Below are 21,721 nucleotides of genomic sequence, written 5' to 3'. Positions count from 1 at the left end.
GTTGTTTGTATAGAAATCCACAGTGTCACTTAGGCCCCCAAGTAGTTAAATGATCCAATTATCAGAACTGTTGAACACAATTATTACAAAATGGAAAAAGGACTTCATCCAGAGATGAAATTTAAATAGCCACCTCTAGTAAGTGCTTCTAAATATAACTCGGTTTCTCACAATCTTCATGGCTCATCTTTCAGCATGGGAATCGCATATGCCTATATCCATAAAAGTGGCAGATATTTAATTTATGGTAACAGGATGTATAGTTTAAATGTTAGATTTAATAGACTAGATAAAATGTAACAATTATATGTGAAAAATTAATTGAGTGTCGTAATTCATTCAAATAATGTTCACAGAACAGGATAAGAAGGGAGTAAACCGTTTAGAAGCTCTTGCTTTATTGCACTTGATAGTTACAGAGTTGTCATGGTCTTATCGCATAATCCTTATTAAAGAGCCATACTATTTAAGGACACTATGTAGAAGAGAAACTGACTGAAAATATAGATAATGATAAATGTTGAGCTCTATCTCGCTTTTTTCAAGTTAATTAAATATTTTATTTACTTACATCCCAAATGTTGCCTACCCTCCTGGTTCCTTCTTGCAGAGTTTCCCCCCACCCCCTCCTCTTAGCTTCTGAGAGGGTGTTCCCAAACCCCTGAGTATCTTCATTCCGGGGGCATCAAGTCTCTACAGGTTAACCTCATCATTTACCACTGAGGCAAGACAAGAAGTTCTCTACTTCATATGTGCCAGGGGCCACAGACCAGCCTGTGTATGGTCTTTGGTTGGTGGCTTAGTCTCTTGAGAGTGCCCAGGGGTCCAGGTTAGTTGATACTGTTGGTATTACTATGGGGTTGCCATCCCCTTCAGTTCCTTCAATTCTTCTCCTAACTCTTCCATTGGGGTCTCTGACTTTGGCCGATGGTTGGCTGTAAGTATCTGCATCTGTTTCAGTCAGGTGCTAGTAGAGCTCTCTCAGAGGACGGCCATGATAAGCTTCTATCTGCAAGCACAACATAGCATCCTAAGTTGGTCACTGGTCACTGGTCTGCTCTTTGTTCAGGCTCTGCTCTATTCCCTCCCCCTACATTTCTTTTAGACAGGAACAATTTTGGGTTGAAAAATTTGAAGGTAGGTTAGTGTCTCTATCCCTTGACCAGGGGCCCTGTCGTACCTACTGGAGGTGGTATTTTCATATTCCATATCCCCACTGTTGGCTATTTCTCAGCTAAGGCCACTCACATCAAGTCCTGATAGCCTCCCCAATCCCAGGTCTCTGGGACTTTCTAGAGGTTCCCCCAAGTCCCCACCCAAATCAGTGCATATTTCAATTTATTCTCCTGGCCCTCTGTGTTTCTCTCCTGTCTCCACCCATACCTGATCCTGTCCCACTTTCCCCCCTCCTCTCCCACCCAGGTCCTTCTTCCCCTCTGCCTCCTATAATTATCTTGTTCCCCCTTCTAAGTGCGATTGAAACATCCTTAGTTGGGTCTTCCTTCTTTTTAAACTTTTTAGAGTACTGTGGATGTATTGTGGGTACTCTATTTTTTTGGCTAATATCCACTTATCTATGAGTACATGCCATGCATGTCCTTTTGGGTCTGGGTTACCCCCCTTAGGATATTTTCTAGTTCCATTTGCTTGAAAAAATCATAATGTCTTGGTTTTTAATAGCTGAATGCTATCCCATTGTCCAAATAAACCACATTTTCTATATTCATTCTTCAGTTAAGGGATATCTGACTTGCTTCCAGTTTCTGGATATTACAAGTAAGGCTGCTATTACCATGGTGAAACACATGTCCTTGTGATATGTGGAGCATCTTTAGGGTTTATGTCCAGAAGTGGTATATCTGGCTGGGTCTTCAGGTAGAGCTATTTCCAATTTTCTGAGGAATTTCCTGATTGATTTCCAGAGTGGTTGTAACAGCTTGCATTCCCACAAGCAATGGAGGAGTGTTCTTTCTCCACATTCTTTCCAGTATATGCTGTCACTTGAGTTTTTATCTTAGCCATTCTGATTGATATAAGGTGGAATCTCAAGGTCGTTTTGGTTTGCATTTACCTGATGACTAAGGATGTTGAACACTTATTTAAGTGCTTCTCAGCCATTTGAGATTCCTGTGTTGAGAATTTTCTGTTCAGTTCTGTACCCTATTTTTTTAAATTGAGTTAGTTGGTTTGTTGGGGTCTAACTTCTTGAGTTCTTTAAGTAGTTTCAATATTATCCCTTTATCAGATATAAGGTTAGTGAAGATCTTTTCTTTTTTTTCTTTTTTTTTTTTCAGAGCTGAGGATGGAACCCAGGGCCTTGCGCTTGCTAGGCAAGTGCTCTACCACTGAGCTAAATCCCCAACCCCATGAAGATCTTTTCCCAATCTGTTGGTTGCCATTTTGTCCTATTGACAGTGTCCTTTGCCTTACAAAAGCTTTACGGTTTCATGTGATTCCATTTGTCAGTTGTTGATCTTAGAGCCTGAGCCATTGGTATTCTGTTGAGGAAAATTTCCCCCGTGCCAATGTGTTTGAGCCTCTTTTCCACTTTCTCTTCCATTAGATTCAGTGTATATGGTATTATGTGGAGGTCCTTGATGCACTTGGACTTGAGCTTGGTGCAGAATGATAAATATGGATCAATTTGCATTCTTCTATATGTAATCCAGTTAGTCCAGCACCATTTATTTAAAATATTTTCTTTTTTCCACTGTATGGTTTTGGCTTCTTTATCAAAGATCAAGTGTCTATAGGTGTGTGGGTTTATTTCTGGGTCTTTGATTCTATTTCATTGACCAATCTGTCTGTTTCTGTACTAATACCATGTAGTTTTACTCATTGTTGCTCTATAGTACAGCTTGAGATCAGGGGCAGTGATTCCTCCAGAAGTTCTTTTATTGTTTAGGATTTACTTGGCAATCCTTGGTTTTTCTTTTTTCCATATGAAATTGAGAATTGCTCCTTCTAGGTCTGTGAAGAATTTTGTTGGTATTTTGATGGGAATTACATTGAATCTGTAGTTTGCTTTTGGTAAGATGATCCTTTTCACTATGTTAATCCTGCCAATTGTTTCTTAGTGCAGATACTATATTAGGGTTTAAATCTTGGCTCATGTCCAGACAAAACATACCAAATCAACATGGTTCCACACGGAAAGGTTTAATTAGAGATGAAGAGTAGAAGAGGGGAGAAGTAAAGGAGGCCGGCCGTGGGCACGTGAAGGGAAGGGGGTGGGGTGAGATCGGACAGGAACAAAGAGGGCACAAGAGCAGAGCAGAGCAGGGAAGAGAAGAGAAGAGAAGAGAAGAGAAGAGAAGAGAGGAGAAGCTAAGAGTAAGAGATAATGAGGAGGGGGCAAGTAGCCCCTTATATAGTGTCAGGCACAGCTGGCTGTTTCCAGGCAACTATGGGGCGGAGCATACTTGGCTGTTGCTAGGTAGCTGTGGGGGTGGAGCTTAGAGAGAATATCAACATACTAGCATAGCACAAACCACTAATTTGGTTCGTTTAACTAAATTCAAGGGGGTTACTTTTTAATTCAAACTTATCTTGCTAAATTTGACTTAACCAAATTTATAAATTTGAGTGAAAATACAAGGTAACTTAGAAAATGGGTAGCATATACTTTTGGGGTTGCATGTTGGACCCCTCACTAATTTGAGATAGCAGAAATCTAAGGTGTTTCCCAAACTCCTGGCCCCATGTGCTGCCTACTTTTGTGTTAACTTAAAACAAGCTAGTGCAATTTTGGAAGACGTACTTCAACTGAAAAACAACATCTCTACCATATTGGCCTTTGGGCAAGCCTGTGGTGCATTTTCTTGATGATTAATGTGGGCGGGCTCAGATCACTATGGGTGGGACGACTCCTGGGCTAATGGTCCAGGATGCTATGAGAAAGCAGGCTGAACAAGCCAGGAGAAGCAAATCAAATCTATTAGCTCCTTCCTTCAAGCTCCTGCCCTGCTTGCAGTTTCTGCCCTGACATTCCTCAGCAATGGAGTGTGACCTGAGAACTGCAAACTGAAACAAAGCCTTTCCTTCCCAAGTTTCTTATTGTCATGGTGTTTTACCATAGCAACAGAAATGCTCAACAAGATACCCCTGAGGTGGTTTGAATAAAAATGGCCCCAATAGGCTCAAAACTTGAATGTTTGTTTACCAATTGGTAGACTATTTATCGAGGACTGTGCCATATAGCCTCATTGGAGGAGGTGTGTCACTGGGGGTGAGCTTTGAATTTCAGATACCTAGGACATGCTTTTGTCTGGGGCTCTTTTCTGGTTGATGTCTGTGGATAAGATGAAGGAATTCAGCTCCTCCTCCAGCACCATGATTCCATTCTCCTTGCCATGATGATCATGGACTAACCCTCTGAAACTATACGCAAACTCCCAATTAAATATTGTCTTTAGAAGTTGCTTTGCTCATAGTGTCTTTTCACACAATAGAATAAAATAATCCCTGATATTTGTACTCATCTGAATTGTTTAAACACTAACCAAGGTGCTTCCAACAAGGGGTTTTGCAGGTCCCATTAAACTCTCAGTGAGTTGATCTTAAGAAAGCAAACTTATCTGAGTTAATTATCTGCACTCTTTAGAGTAGAGATTTTTTATGCCTGTGGAAGAAAAAAAAAGATAGAGAGATTGACTCCTAGTGGCTTGGAAGAAAGTCAACATCAATCTTGCCCAGTACCTGGGGCCAGGGAGTGTGTTGGAAGGATGTAGCCAGAAAGTCAGCAGCCTGTGTTTACCGAGAGCAGTTTCCAACTGCTAGTGTGGAAGGCACATGAGACTTCAGTATTAGAAACACCAATAAATAATACTACAAACAGTCAGGGAGCTTGGAGGAGTCCTTGAAACCAGATGCTAACTATAGCTCTGTCTAATGTCTTAGTTTTAGACCAGTGAGACTTTGTCAACAAAGAATGTAGTTATTCCGTATCTGAATTTCTGAAAATTTAGAAACAATGAGCTAATAAATGGATGTTGTTTGAAGTTGCTACTCATAGTAGTAAATTGTGTATCAAATAAAATGGTGTGTATTGCTGTGAGTCAGAATTCTCTCACCCTGGCAGCATGCTGCCTTAAAGATTCACTTTCTACCCTAGAAATATTTCTATTGCCATGGGAAGCTCCCTTGTCCCTTTGTAATTGCAAGTCACAAAGACACAGTGCTCTTAGAAACTACTAAGATTTTTTATGGAGCTCAGGGTCATACACAAATGTTTCTGTCTAGAGTTCTTCAAGTGGGTAATTCCCATAGTCTCATAGACATTCAGGTAGAATCTCACCTTTCTTACCTATGCCCTTGACAGCTTATGAAGTTAACAACTTGTCTTCATTACACTTTCTTTCTCTAACACATCTGAGCATGCAAAGCTAAGAATTTTTCTGTAAAATCCCAGCTGAGAGAGTTACAACCTTTTTTTTTAAAGACAGGATGAATAAGAAAGGAGTAATCTTCCTTCTTGTACCATTCTTCCTATGAGATGTAGGAATTCCCATGAGTCGTAATACTCAAGTTAAAAGTGAAAATGTTTCCAAAGTAAATGTTACAAGGAAAATAATACTTTTAGATTGGAAGTGTCAAAAATCAAGAGATAATATGGAAATTATTTTCAAAAATGCTAGAATCCAGACAATGATGTTCTACTCTCATGTGAAGAATTCTTTGCACTCACATGGTATTTTCATAGGTATTAATCTCTTCTTACTCTTGTTTTGTAATCTAATGATATGATGATACTGGGTTGATATATATATATTATAAAATTTACTTTTGAGCAATAATTAGTAATTTGGAATCTTCTTATTATTTAATAATGTCAACATTTAAAGAAAATTTAAATGCTACTTATTTCAAATCATTTTATGTTTTATTTCTTACATTCAAACTTGCTGTTGTTAAGTCTGCCAATTCCAGGATTGTTAAAACATCCTTTTCTATACAGAGATAGCACATGGCTTAATGGAGAGGGAAATTTTATTTCATTTTAGTGTAGTTATTTCTTCATTTATTTTTTATTGTCACTGTTCAATCATTTTAAGAAATTAGGAGATTTCATATGAGATTTGTAGTTGAGACAGATATTTTGTAGAAGTTTTAAACAATTTTTAGGACCTCAAAACTGCAGCATTAAATTTTGGCCTCATATCTAAGATGACTTTCGGCCAACCACGTGTTGGGAAACTGTCCTAACAGGAACACATGAAATCACTTTGGGAAAATCAGACAGTGTCTGGAAGGTCATATCTCTTTCAGCATTACGTTATGTGAATTTCTACTGCTTAGTTATTTACTAGGATTTAAAATAATTTTGAGAGTCATTTCTTGCTGCCTTTCCCAAATCTCAAAGAGTACTCCTCTGTTTGAGGTATCACAGCTGCTTGGTAAAGAAAATGTTTTTCATGTTAGCATTGGAAATTATGACTTCAGGCAGGGGAAAGTAGCAAAGGAAAGAGAAGTCAAACAAAAATATTTAGCCAAGAAAAATATAAAGCTTGCAGAATTGTCCTCAACTTTTGAATTCTGTTTCAAAACTTCTGTGTAAGACACCATCACTCTTCTGATGTACTTTGTACCCAGTACTTTGATATCTTTAGTTGTAGATGTTTTACCTTATTTTTTTGTCAGTTACCTATAACTTCCACTACTGGTAATAAAATACATTTGACAATGCTACTTTACATTTTGCTTTTAAAAAGAACCTACCTGTGTTAGTGGATAGCCTAACACAGCCTTACACAGCTGACGATTAAAATCTGGAGATTGAATTAGTCAGGGTTCTCTAACTAAATATATAATTATGTTATTATACATTTATAATATATTTATATTATACATTATTATATTATAAAATAATATAATTGTATCAATTATTCTTGTGTTTATTTATATTTATTTTTATAATTATACATAATTAATTAGATATAATAGATTATAGGCTCCGATCCACCTAATCCAACAATGATTTTTTTAACCAATGGAAAAGCCAAAAATCCTATAATTGTTCAGTTCACAAGGCTGGATGTCTCAGCTGGCCTTCAGTATATGCCAGAATTCTGAAAAAGCAGGCTGTAACATCAGTGAAATAATGGACTTCCTAGCAAAGTGAGAGCAAGCAGGCCAAAAGAGAGTAAGTTTCCATGTTCTTTATATAGGTGTGGCTCAGATTAACTGGTGAATTTTGCACCTCAAAAGATCTGGATTGAAGTGTATCTTGTTACCTCAAAGATACAGGATGGAAGTGGTCTTCCCACTTTAAATGATTTAGTTAAGGAAGAAACCCTCACAGGTGTATCCAGCCAGTTAGATGTTAGTTAATTCCAGACGTAGTCAAGTTGACAATCAGTAATGTCAATCACAACTCCACTCCTTGCAACTTAACATACATTCATGTCTTCTTATGCCGTGCTTAATTTCCAAATGAAAACAATAGAATCACAATGTCTCTTGAGATACATTTTTAGTATCTCAAACTTAAATATGATAACCATCAAACTTCTGTTAATTGATATTATATTACATCATGAAGGAATTGAGAAAAGAAAATACAAATATCTGTATAAATACATTCTTAATAAGAGCCAACAGAAATACTCGTGTCGATCATAATCCTCATTTCTAAACTGGTCAATGGCCATAGCTAGTATTTATAACACCCTTTCTTTACTGCCAGTCTGTGTGGGGTGACGAGTTGTGTAAGGTACCCTGATTCCTGAGGGAGACAGGTCAAATCCCCTAATGGGGATGGCAGGCACATTTCCAGCCTCCTAGATCAGTCTTAAGAGACATGACCACGCCTCCAAATATGTAGATGAGGTGACCCACCCAAAAAAACTGTATTTAAGGGTCGTTTTCAGAAGTAAAGTTGTGCAAGAATCACTCTGTCAGCTGAGGACTTCTGTCATAAGAGCTATAACACCGCTGCTTGGGGAAGAGATCTGCTCTCTCCAAATAGACGCCAGAAGCCCTCTTGAACCCCTTGCTGGCTAGTCAGTCTCCTGCTGCCCAAGCCAGGCCTGAAATGGAGGTGGAACAACACCTGCCAGAGTTCTCTTCCCTTTTCCTGTACCGGCGAACCTAGCTAAACCAGAGATCTCCGTGGAAAACCTCCAGCACAGAGGCCCATAAGTCTGTATCTCTACAGTAAAGATAAACTCTTGAGAATCTGAGGGTTTAAAGTTCTTGGCTTCAGTAGGTTCTTCCACATATCCCCATCACAGATTATAGGATTTCATTCTTCACTAATGGATGCCCTTACTTTAACTGCTGACACCCTCTGAGACTGAGATTTGAATTCATGCTGTAATTTAGCATTTAGCCAACCTTATAATGAAAGCTTTGGCTTGCTTTCCTGCAACTTGTGGCTCCTAAGTAAAGGATTCTAACAGGTTATACTTAGAAACTTTTAGACTGTTTATGTACTTTTGGAGCTGATCAATTGTTTATGTGATATCTTATGAATTTTTATGCTCATGCATAATTTTTCATTGAGCCTGATTCAGATAAATGGCTCAGCATATATCAACAGATGCTATAAACAAGCCTGTTTTATTAATCATAACAAACATTTTTATGAAATCCATTGAAGACATAGGAAATGATAGTCTCAAGGGATGGGATTAGAGTCCCCCCTACTCTGACTTTGTAGAACTGCAGTTGAGTTCAGGGGGAATATTTTAAAGTGTCCAAAAATTTATGACATTCATTGTTTTTCATTGCCATAAATGATGCTATCTATCAAAATGGCTTAACACAATTTCATGAGGAAGTTCAGACGAGGCTACTTCAGTATCATGACATTTCTTTGAAAAATCTAAAGCTGTAATTATGGCTTCATCAGCTAAATAAACATATATAATATATGTACATATACATGTGTGTGTACATATGTAACTAGATATATATGTATATGTGTATATATAAAAGTGTAAAAAGTGTATATATATGTATAAAAGTACATATTTATTGTGAAAAGTTTAAATTTTGCTTTGTTAATAACCACATTTAGTGAGGCAGGTCTCTCCTGTAGCTCTGTCACTTGTGTAAATTCATAGAAACATTTCCTAACTATCCCAGACAAGATTGTTATTGTTTTTCTTTTTCTAGGAGTGCTTAATTCCCCAACTGTTGTCACAAAATACATTGTAAGTTAATTTAAAAAAATTAAAACACAGTTTTCCTTAGAAATAGCAGAATTTGAAGGTTTAGAGAATATCTTTCTCTTGTGACAACTAGATTTTTTAACCTAAGTTTAAAAATCATATTTTTCAAGAATACAGAAAAATATTTAACATAAATTTAATAAATTTTTTTTAAAGTTAGTGCCAATGAACAAAAAGAGCAAACTTACAACTAAGTATAAAACACCAGAAAAAAAGACAGTGTGGTTTTGAATCTCAGAGGAGTGAGCAATTATTTTTTATCGCAAACGTTTTTATTTTGCCTTGACTGAAGTTATGTTATTAGTTGCGCTTTGAAAAATGAGAATGAATTAGTGAGATTTAAAAAAAAAGGAGAGAAAGGGTTTTATGTGGAAAAGATTTTACAAAAAGAGTAAAAGGATTTTTATACAGAAATAAAGTGTGTTAGTTTTCAAAGGAGGAGCACAGAAAATGGAGAGCTGTATTAGAGAAGCCCATCTTCATCTATACTGACTGGTTATATGTCCAACAATACGAGTAGAATAAGCAAGTGCCTTGCCGGTATAGACCTGTTCAGCCAACTGAGAAACAATAGTGTGATGAGAATATCATGGATGTTATTTCTTTTACAAAGTATTCATCTATCATTTTGTAGTTGAATAGCTTTTAGAAATTGAAACCTCGCCCTGGAAAGATTACTCAGTCCTTAAGAGCACTTGCTGCTCTTCCAGAAATCATGGTGTGAGTGCATGTGCAAAGAGATAACCAGGCAAGAACTCAGGGAATAAGGAACCATCTGTAGATTCAAACTCACTCCAGCTCCATACTAATTCCTTCTGAAGGCAATGTTCTCAAAGACCTCATTACCTTACACTAATCCCTATGTGATAAAGATTTCAGTTGGTCTTAACATTTAAGGTCAAGCTTCCAACACAGGGCCCTTTAGGGAACAACCACACAAAACATAGTATAAAGCTAGTGGAGGGGTATCTAGCACTATGCTGTATATGTTCTGTACATGTTAATTTTAACTTTATTTTCATCTTCCTCATGTGCAAAAGTTGTGAAAGTTATGCACTTATTTGCAGAACTTTGATCAGACCTGCTAATCTAAAAATGTAAGTTTGATCATCTGCATTTGCTTTATGAAGCGCCTTACTATCACAAGAGAAATTGCGATTTTCCAAATTGCAATAGAAATGCTTCAGGAATTCATTACAAATTATCTAAAAACATAGGAACCATGTGTTAGTACAAGGGACACAGACTGGGGTTTTGGTGCTAGTAGAATCAGTTACATGTGCTTCAGTTAGGTGTGGCAGATTGGCTCCTCTTTTGTGTTTGGCTGGTGGTTAGCTCTGGTATTAACCACTGGTCAAGAAGTCCCCTGTCTAACATGTTGGGGTAGACTTGTTCACAGGTCATGGAACTATTCCCAAGAGTGAGAGGAAAGGGAATCTCATCTCTTGGTAAGAAGACCAGCATACTACATCCCAAGGGGACCTGGGTAATAAATAGAAAAGTAGGAGGAAATCATGGTCATTCTTGCAGTCTGTTGTGGAAAGGTACTGGAATAGTTTGCTGGCAAACACTAGAGTCACAGTTATGCACATGTACAATCTAACAGGAGCAGTTGGAGTGGACAAAACCTCTAAGTAACCAATAGAAACATTTGTAACTGGAGGTAATAATCATAATGATAACAGGCCATGGCAGAGGCTTGTTAGCCTAGTTTACTTTTTTTCCTCCTTACCCTTTTCCTCTGAGGACATTTCTGCCACTGACAGATTCCCTCTGGGCTGTCACTGAGCAGAATAGGGAGAGGCAGATAGAGGTGAGGGGAGGGAAAGGTATTCTAGTGTACTTTCCTCCTTAGTTTGTGGAATGTGTGATAATAGTAGTGGTGTGTACAACGCCGGGGAATGGGAAAAAGAACTTTATAAACGCTCCTGTGAACTTGCCACTGCCTTCATTATGTTCAGGAAAGAGTGAAAAGTGAATTAGCCAGGTGCTGCCCTAGAGCTTGGAGACATTCATTCTTTTCGACCCTCACTCTAGGACATTTTCCCTTGGGTGAGATTTTTCCTCTCTCTCTCTCTCTCTCTGTCTCTCTCTGTCTCTCTCTGTCTCTCTCTGTCTCTCTCTGTCTCTCTCTGTCTCTCTCTCTCTCTCTCTCTCTCTCTCTCTCTCTCTCTCTCTCTTTTGAGACAGTTTCTTTCTTGCCACTGATGAAGACTGTATTCTAGCTCAGGGGCACTGCCTTTTATTCTCTCAACCTTGGGTCTGTTTTCGCCTTGTTCCTACTTACTGGGATGTCTTGGTCTAAATTCACAGTAAGCAGAAAGCAGTGTCTCCACATGGCCACTAAACTGGCACTCTCTCCATAGCAATCCATAGCGTAGGCTTCTTCCTCCTCCCTACTTCATTCGCTGGCTCTGCCACACATGAAAAGCAAGTCTGGCCCCATCCCTTGCATCCTGCCAGAGACACTGTGAGGCTTGCTTTTCGGTGCACGACCACCTGCCACCCTTACACTTGCACATTCTCTCTCATGACCGGCTCCTACACTTTGCCCTCCAACACTGCCACTGGGCCCTGCCTGCTCCACTTGCAGTGGGTGGGAAAAGCAGCTTTAGCCCTGCTGGCCCCTATCTGCCCCTGTTGCTGTAGCCACTGCCTTCTTGGAACACTCTGAGCACTATTGTAGTTGCTTTTGGGTGTCCTGTTTGGGCTCGCTGCAGCTGTGAGAAAAACAGCTTTCAGTTTGTCTGAGAAGTTGTCCCCCACTTTCACCCCGCACTCAACCATCTGCATTTGCACCTCCCACGCCACCGTTCCCAACGTTCACGTGTACAACAAGAACAGAGTGCTCGATGCTGGGATATGGAAAACACTATTTCAGGTGCTTCTCTTACCCAGCCCACTATGGGGCGGGGCAGTGCCAGCTGCAGCCAGAGGCACTGGTCCAGCGCTTCCAGTTGCCAGGCTCTGCCCTGCCCCGCCTGCCTGGGTCTGAGCCTTGGAACTTCCTGTGTGCCTGGTGCTTCACCTGTGCACGCCTGTCCTGCCATTCTCAAGACTTGCCTGCATGTTCCATTCCTATCACAGGCCTGAATCCACCCTGTCATGGTCTCATGGCACAGCTGAAAGCTCTCTGATTCTTTCAATTCTGGTCTATACCAACTCTAAGCCAAGCGATTCTCTACTAATGCAAAGCCAAATGTTTCGCTGGCTCTGCCACACATGAAAAGCAAGTCTGGCCCCATCCCTTGCATCCTGCCAGAGACACTGTGAGGCTTGCTTTTCGGTGCACGACCACCTGCCACCCTTACACTTGCACATTCTCTCTCATGACCGGCTCCTACACTTTGCCCTCCAACACTGCCACTGGGCCCTGCCTGCTCCACTTGCAGTGGGTGGGAAAAGCAGCTTTAGCCCTGCTGGCCCCTATCTGCCCCTGTTGCTGTAGCCACTGCAAAATGTGTTTTTCTCTACTTACACAACCTGTCAAAGTTACTTAAGGTTTTCATTCCTATCCTGTCTTGATAAATAGTGTTTTTTGCTACTGCCATTAAGTTATGGCGTGCTCTAGTCAGATATGACTCATTGATACAGCTCCCAATCTTGTCAGAAATCTGCTAATTATTAATATATTTAAGGTTAAGACAGAATCTCCTGAAGTCTAACAGTTTACCCCACAAGGTCTCAGAAGATATGGACACAGCTTCAAAAGACTGCCTGGGTGGTGATATGACAACCACTGAGAAACACAGTGGACAAAACTGAATACTCGTAGAGTCAAATGACTTATCTAAATCAAGGTAAGCCATTTCTCATGTCACACATATCCATTCCACAGAGAAAAAGGTTTGAAGGCCAGGCTGAGTCCACCCGATTTGCTATGGAGCCCATAGGGACCACAGGGAACTGTTTGGACTGTAGGTGAACTCTGTCATTTTCTAAATAATATATGACTGCTAGATTATAATTTATTCTATCCCAGATTTTTGACTCCATTAATGGCTAAGTTAACTATAGCTTGACAGCTAGAAAAGAGACCTGGCTCCTTACCCTAAGGTGTATTTACTCATTAATAAGTTCGTTAACTAGCTAAGACTTCTGGATTCTTGTAGACTAAGCTTTCACAGTTGTAATTGGTTACTTCCTTACCTAAACTCAGTTTCCATTGATTAAATCCTTCGTATTTCCTCTTCTTGCTATGGCACTGTCCTAACATTATTTGAGTTCCTATAAATGTGCCTAACCCTAATTAACATTCCACTTTATGATCCAACTATATAATCACAAATTCTTGTTCCTTCTGCTCCACATAATGCTTATCTTAAAGACTGTACATATTGTTAACTCACGTTATCTCTTTTGTACACTTATAAGCTACAGAAAACCCACCCAGACCTACCTCTCACGGACCAAATAGACTCCTCTCGAATAAGTACATCTGCCTAAAGTTCCCACTTACTACCTGTTCCAGAGGGTGGAAGTCTCATAACGTACATCTAAGAAAAAAATTTCTTACTCCCAAAGTCACCTAATCTTATTCCCTACCTTTAACATGTATGTGTGTTTCAGCATCTTGTCAAGTCGAGGTGCTTACTACATCTAGGACAGCTCCAGAGAAGCGACTTCCGGGTGCTCCAATCTCTTCTCACATAGACACGTCCATTGGACCTGTTCCTTCTGACCTGTCCTCAGAGAGCTCCACAGACCCTGGGCAGCAAGGAAACAGCCAACTCTAAGTCTGACAAAACATCCCCATACCCACTCTTCTAGGAAACCTGGAGATGTGTCGCCAGCAGGAAGTAGTTAGAAATCAGGACAATCCTACTCCTGCGTCACCATCACCTCTTGCTCCTCTCTTGCTCTTGCTTTTTCCCTTCCTGCTCCCACTCTCTTCCCATTCCCTCCCCACCCTTTCATGTGCTCATGGCAGCCTCTACTCCTCTACTCCTCTACTTTCTCTCTCTGCCTTTCTCTGTCTCTACTGCCCTCTTGACTCCCTTCCCCATGCCCTGAATAAACTCCATTCTATACTATATCATTGTGTGACTGGTCCCTCAGGGGGAAGGGATGCCTCAGCATGGGCCCACCAAGGCACCCCTTTCTCCCATACCTATTCATCCATAAAACTTACCCCCATCTCTTTATCTTTTTATAAACACATTAGTGAAGAGGTAGAATTCTCATTCCCTCAGCCAGTTACCTAACCAGCAAAGAATGTCAGTAGATACACACTTTTGTTAGGAATTGAGTATTTCCAGTTTTATTTCTGCTACATTTGGTTCTTATAGCAACACTTGCAGGGAAGGGAATATTTTATTTTATAGATATGGAAATGAATGCAGTTCAGAGAAGGGTAAGATAAGTTATTGTTTAGTCACTATCTTACTGTCCTCATGTTTTTGTTTTTTTGTTTTTTTTCCAAAGCTACACTGGAGAAGAGTCAAGTTGTATCCAATGTTAATTTTAATGCACTGGAAATATTTGGCACAGTTGGGAATGGTCAGTGTAGGATTTTCTTTATAGAAATTGTGATTGAAATTGTTTTGTTTTTATTTATTAAAAAACAATGAGGAAAGAAAACAGGAAGAAATGGCTAATGACCCAAGTTCTAGTAAAAATAACTCTGTTAAATTTTCATTTTGCATTTGGCTGGTAAGCCATAGCTATAAGCCCATAAATTATACTTTATTTTAAAATCAGAGCAATATAAATGTGAGTAATTTTCACTTACTCAGAAAAACTATTTCGTGACATCTGTCAAAAAGTTTTCTTAGTATTGGTGAAATTTATTAACCAGTATTACAGTAGGTTTAATCAGGGCTCTGATAAGATGTGTGAAGTGAAAGCTATTTCATTCAACCCCATAGACTACAATCTACCAGTAGCCTTCTGTAGATTACCTAACTTTCATGTTACCCAAAGCAGAAGTAATCTATCTGGCCTGGTCAATCACCTGGTAGAGATCACTCCCCGAAAGGCTCACTCACCCCAAGCACTGCTAAAGAGATGGTAAGAATACTTATCCCTTTAATGAGATCATGTTGTTTTTATTTCTAGAAAGCTTGTAGTCCATAGGGAGCTACCATAAAACTGTCTTAGGAGTCAGAAAGGTATACGGTTTCTTGTCCTTTCTGTTCTTTCCTTTTCTTTTTGATGTTGACTGGAGGCAAAGTATGGTTTCTCTGATACTTGAAGCTTCTTTAAATTCTTCTCTGAAGCTAACTGCTCTCTTTGTATCATTTAGATGAAGACAAATAGCAGATTTCTTTTTCCTCTTTCCTCTCGTGGTCAGCTGTTAAGGTTTACAGCTTGCCTCTACTGTGGCTTTCCTTTTAAATGATAGAAAACTTTCCCTGAGTTTTCCTTTTTTTTGTCAGATCTTAAATTCTTTTATTAACTTGTGTAAGAACCATAAGAAGAAGCCTCAACTTACCCAGTAATATGTGGCTTCTCAGGAAAGGCTCCTAAGTAGTTCTGGCAATACCAAGTCATACATGTGGTATCTGAAATGCAGGAATACTGTTTAAAAAATAGTATTTCTATATATGTTTTAGACAAAACTTGAATATAGGATGTTAGTCCCCCTTGTGTATCATACAGGCTATGTTTTCTCCCTGACATATATTTATGGCTCTCTTTGTGTCTCTTCTAACACATATTTAAATATTTACTCTGTTTTTGCCATTTGGGAAGCTAAAGAGGTAAACCGATAACAGCTGTGCTGACAAAAATGAACTTCTCTCACAGATCTCTGGCTATCAATCACTCTGAGAATCTTCTAAATAAGTAACAGCCCATTCTGAATCCTGTAGTATGATTGGTGTTGGTTTCAAAGTCATTTCTAATTCTTTAATGAGAATAAAAGTTGAGTAATTTCTTTTTAAAACCTAGGAATTTGACTTCATTCTATTTTTTTTCTGTTCTTAATACGAATGTTATTTAAGATGGCTGTTATAGATTTCTAAACAGTCTTCTTTTGTACCAGGGACGACACTATTGGTATAGAGCACTTCTAAGCATAATAACCTTCATCAGAACAGCTGTAACTTCTTGCAAATGACTCCTGAATTGGGGCTTGTTGATAATTCCTTCATGGAAGGAGGGGATGGGCAGAGTCATTAGGTCCTTGGCTGAGATTACAGTCATCTGTATGCCATTCTGCTTTAATTGCAGGCCTTGAAAGGTGTTAAGAGGACACAGTACTGGACAATTATCTGGAAGAGGAGGGAAGCTCCATCTATGTAGTTAGAGGACAGCCATTGTATGTGCTGGTTTTGAGGGTCATTAAATTGTAAATAGCTCAACATAGTCTCTTGTTTTCTATTTTCTGAATATGACAAAAGAGATTATATTTTGCATGGAGATTTTCTGATGTTTCCAGTTGAATGCTCCATTAGGTCATCCTTTAATGTATTGTATGCACCAACTTCCAGGAACCAAGTACTGGAATGTCTTAGTCATTGCTCTATTGCTGCAAAGCAATACCATGACCAAGGCAACTCATAAAAGAAAGCACATTATTGGGGTTTTTCTTTCAGTTTCAGGGGGATAGTTCTTTATTATCAAGCTTTTCATCTTGGTCTGCTGGCTGGTAGAGGAGAGAGAGAGACAGAGAGAGAGAGAGAGAGAGAGAGAGAGAGAGAGAGAGAGAGAGAGAGAGAGAGAGAGAGAGAGAGAGAATATGTCTAATATGGAGCTTTAAAAATGTCACCAAGTGGCACACTTAACTCCAACAATCACACCTACTCCATAAGGCCATATCTCCTAATCCTTTCAAATAATTCTACTTCCCAATGACAACGAATTCAAATATATGAGTCTATGGGAGTTCTTAGTTAAACTACTCTAGTCACTATAATTTGACATAATGGGCCACACTAGTAGGTGTTGTGATAATAAAAAGATAATGGGAGGAGGAATATGTAGTCAGGTGTAGTGTAAGGGGGTGCCTCTGTAGGCCCATGCTGAGGCATCCCTTCCATGGGGAGGAAAGTTGAGAGGGTAGTAAAGACAGAGAGAGGCAGAGAGAGAGGGGGCAGGGATAGAGGCTGTCCATGAACAGGTGGAGATAGAAGGGGGCGGGGAATGGGGAGAAAATGGTAAGAGGATAGAGTGGGAGCAAGAAGAGAGGAGCAAGAGAGCAGAGGGGGCAAGCAGCCCCCTTTATAGTGAGTCAGGCATACTTGGCTGTTACCAGGTAACTGTGAGGCAGAGCCTAGACAAAACGTTAACACTAGGAGCATGGAAAAACTGTACTGAGGGTGATTTAAACTGCACTGGTATGGCTTATGATGGTTCATAGGTTCTTAGTGACCTAAGACTGTACTTGTGGTATTTTGGCAAAGAGTATGGCTGCTTTCTGAACCTGTTCAAAATATCCACCTAGGTATGTGTCCCACAACTAGGTATGGAACCAGTCCAGGAAAAAGAAGTATGTTGCAGTTAACAGAGCTGAAAGGAGTTGGAGATCTAAAGAGTCTTTGGCTTTAGACATGGAGATGTAGAGTTTGGAGTTTTTCCTGCTGGTTTTCAGTCTTGCTTTGATTCAATATTTCCTCACTACTTTTCACCCCTTTGGAATAGTAATATATGTACTGTGTTGTTGAATGTTGGAAATAAGTCATCTGCTTTTTTATTTTTGATTTAAGAAAAGGGGTACAGATAGTCTTAGAGGAGACTTTGAACTTTGGACTTTTAAATAGTATTGATACTGTGATAGACTATGGGAAATTTTAAAGTTGAGCTGAAAGTATTTTTGTTTTATGATATAGCTACAAGCCTTTGGTGGCCGAGCAGTAGGATATGGAAGTATGAATAAGAATGACTCCCATATGTAACCATTTGGGCTTTTCTATCCTACCCCATTTTCCAAATAATGATACTGAGGTTTATTTTTATTTACAATGCTTATGGCTTTAGCTTAGGCTTTTCTTCTAACTAGCTCTTAACTAGTTGCTAATCAGTATTAACTTGCTTATACTAATCTAAATCTGCCACATGGCTGGTTACTTCTCAGTTTCATATATCTTATTTTCTCTTTGGTAAATCTCCTGTACCTGGCTTTTTCAAAGAGTCTCCCCCCACCTCTCTCCTTCCCCCTCTCCTTTCCCCTCTTTTCCCTCTTTCAGTCTCTTTCCTCTATAATGGATTTTATTTGATTTGGTTAGTTTTTACACGTATATCTTATCACTTTCTTCTACTCTCTTCTGTTTCCTTTGCTTTTTTACTTATTTGTAGTGATTGGGTCTGAACACATGGCCTGGTGTATGTATGTACAGACACTTTTCCATTGAACTATATCCTAGTCCTACAGTACTTATTATATTTATGAATATATACATATTTTCCCTACACTATCTCAATGCCTATTTATCCACTAAACAACTTCTCACATGAGAAACAGGAGACAAAGGTGGTATATGCACACCAAGATTCACTATTAAAACTTTGATTTCTGTGTTTTTTACCTTATCCTGCTCATATTTTAGTCTTAAATTGGTTTTTAATATACCTCATATGCTATTAGAATACTACAGGAATGTTATTTATAAATAAGTGTACATATGTCAGCTGCACATGTTAGCACACAGCTATGATCATAGCCTTAGAAGTTGAAAGCAAGAGAATTAGAAACTCAATGTCAGCACCAGACACATTATAAATTTGAGACCATTCTGGGCTACATGAGACCCTCTCTCATCTCTGCAACATGTCCTACCTTCTCTTATAAGCCATACCCTTTTTATTTTAGCCAAGAGGAAGGTCCCTTAGGCAGTCAAGGAAGAATAGAGACAGTGTACAAAAACATCACTATATGATCCCCCCCTTATTACAATAAAAGGCTCTTTTTCTAACATCAATAAACTATGTAAAAGAACAGTTCTGAAAACTATTACATAGGAATTACATTCACAATGTCAAGTCTATATGTATTTGGCAACTTTAGAGAACATACTCTACTATCTGTTCTATCTTAGTGAGTCCAAAGTTCTGTACCTAATTCACCTCCTATCATAACTTGTGTTTATCAGTGTGATTCAATAAAATATCTCCTTAGACCTTAGGTTATTTTCTTAAACCTTAAACAACTTATGTTTAATAGTGACACTATAACTATCTAGTCTTCAACTCCAACAGAGACCTGAGGATAAATATTGCCTGAGTAAATAGGAAATGTAGAGCAAGCAGCTTCTAAAACTAAGAAAGGACAGAGGTTGCTAGCTACATGGATATCCAACCTTTCTTTATGTTGTTGGACCACTATCCTCAGCCTTTTGTCCCAGTGTATGACAGATTTTTTTTTTTTTTTTTTTTTTGAAACAGGACTATTGAAGGACTTGTCTACTTTGTCTTGGCAAAGCTCATCAATCAACTTCCTTCATGTCCTGTGGGTAGTTTTTTGCCCTGCAGCTAGTTTTTCCACATTGGATGCAAACTCCATATGGAGGTTCTTTGATGCACACCACCTTCTTTGAAGTAGTGTTGGGGTACTGCCAGAAACAGAAATGTCTCACTGTCATGAAAAGCCTTATGTTAAAATATCTTTCAATGCCATATTCTGTATATCTCTCAGATTTTTGAAGATCATCTTTTAATAGGCAAACATTGCTTATTTTTATCTATTCACTATTTGTTCAACTTTGAAAACATCTACAAGAGGCTAAAGAAGCTTATTTCTTTAATTAGCTAAACTAGTACCTAATATGACTGCAAGTTTGATTAACTACTAACTTACATTTCTTAACTATCCTAAACAGTTTGTAATAGAAGCTTTCAAGAAGAACTTCACATTGCATCTTTAAATGAGTTACATAGGTACAATACCTTAATCAAAAATTAAAAGGTAAATATGCAAAATATAATCTTAATTTTATATCAATATATAAAATCCATACCAAATGTAAAATATTTGGCTTGTTAATGCTCTTTAGTCTAAGAGTAGATTTAAAAATCAACCCATTTATTCTATCATTCCTATATTTCCCCTTTTTTCTTTTCATCCACCATTGCTTTTGCCCTAACATTATACAGGAGAGAAAGAAGAACAGAGGAAAGAAAAAGAAAGTGAGAAAGAAATCTCTGAATCTAACTTTCTTTACTTTGTTGCCTCCCTGATCATGACTACTAACAACTTATGACCAACCTCCCTAAAAAGACCACAATCATCCACCAAAGGACCAAACACTACCCACCCCACTCACCTCTTGGGAATTAGGCATTGTTCTCTTAAATTTCCTTCCTGCTGTCTTGAAGTGATACTCTCTTGGGGGGGCATAAGAAAATTGGGATATTGGATAAATCCTAAGAAAGATAGCTGTATCATTTGCTGTCCAATCCTTATGTGAAGGAAAAGTTCAGGGCTCAACTGAACTTGTGGTTGAAATAGTATGTAAGGCTGGGCCATCTTAGCTAGCCATGTTGAAATTGTTCTGGATGTAGACTTTTGAGGAAATAGCATCTGAGACAGTCTTTGAGGTAGGATCACCTGGGCTACTTGTCTTTGTCTTTGGTATCTGGTCCTTTTACTCTGAAAACATAAACCTTCAAAGGTGATATACATTTCCACATTAACACATATATAAAATGTATAGTGTATACAATTCAGCTAATGATGATGCTGCGCTCTGAGTAGGAGAAAGGCATCAAATTTATAAAGTTTATTTGGAGTATATATCTAAACTGTAATATAAATTTCCATCCATGACGTATGAAAGGATGGCATGATAAGTCTTGAGGGCTCTGTGGACAAGATTTATTGGCTATGCATAGCTCTTGTCCTGGCTAGAGACATTCATGTCACAGCAAGTTTCAGAGCTCTTCCCTAATAGAAAGATAGGCATACACTTTACCTGCCTTGTTGTTCTTCCTGGTTTCTTCTTTTGTTTCTACAGCCAAGAATTTCAGGAGTTTTTCTCATGTCAAATCTAATCTTTATTTATTTTGAAGTTATTCATAGCTTACCTTCTCCTGTTGAAACAAAGACAAAACCTCTTCCCCAATGCAACATATTTTCTTACTTTCACTCTGAGGTTATCACATATATATGCTCACCTAATCAACAGCTATTTCCCAAACCACTGTTTTTCAGTATGTGTTATCTGCCTCATTGACATTTAAAGAACTCTATAGTCAGTAAAGCATTATGTAATCTGTCTTAGGGAGCTCTCTTATCCCCTTTTCTAGTCTATTGAGCATCTCTTTTAAAGTACTGTTAGATCTATTCACAATTGCCTGTCATGTAAGATTTATATTTAATGTTTTCTATACCATAATGTTTAAAAAATGTACTTTACTGGCTACATATGGTGGAGTATCATCAGCTTCAATCATCAAAGGCATTTCCAAGATAGCCATAATCTCTAATAAATGTGAAATCTCAGAATCATGCTTTTCAGAACTTAAAGCAAGAGTATAGCTAAATTCTGAATATGCGTCAACTATATGATATATTAACATGTACATATTTTATTCTCCAAACTTTACAAAATAATATATATATGCTATTGTATGACTTTACTCTCTAAGGTAGTTTCATTAAACAGAATTTA

Source organism: Rattus rattus, chromosome 18 (genome assembly GCF_011064425.1).
Source record: "Rattus rattus isolate New Zealand chromosome 18, Rrattus_CSIRO_v1, whole genome shotgun sequence".
NCBI classification, from domain to species: Eukaryota; Metazoa; Chordata; class Mammalia; order Rodentia; family Muridae; genus Rattus; species Rattus rattus.
Note: the sequence above shows the minus strand (reverse complement) of the source record.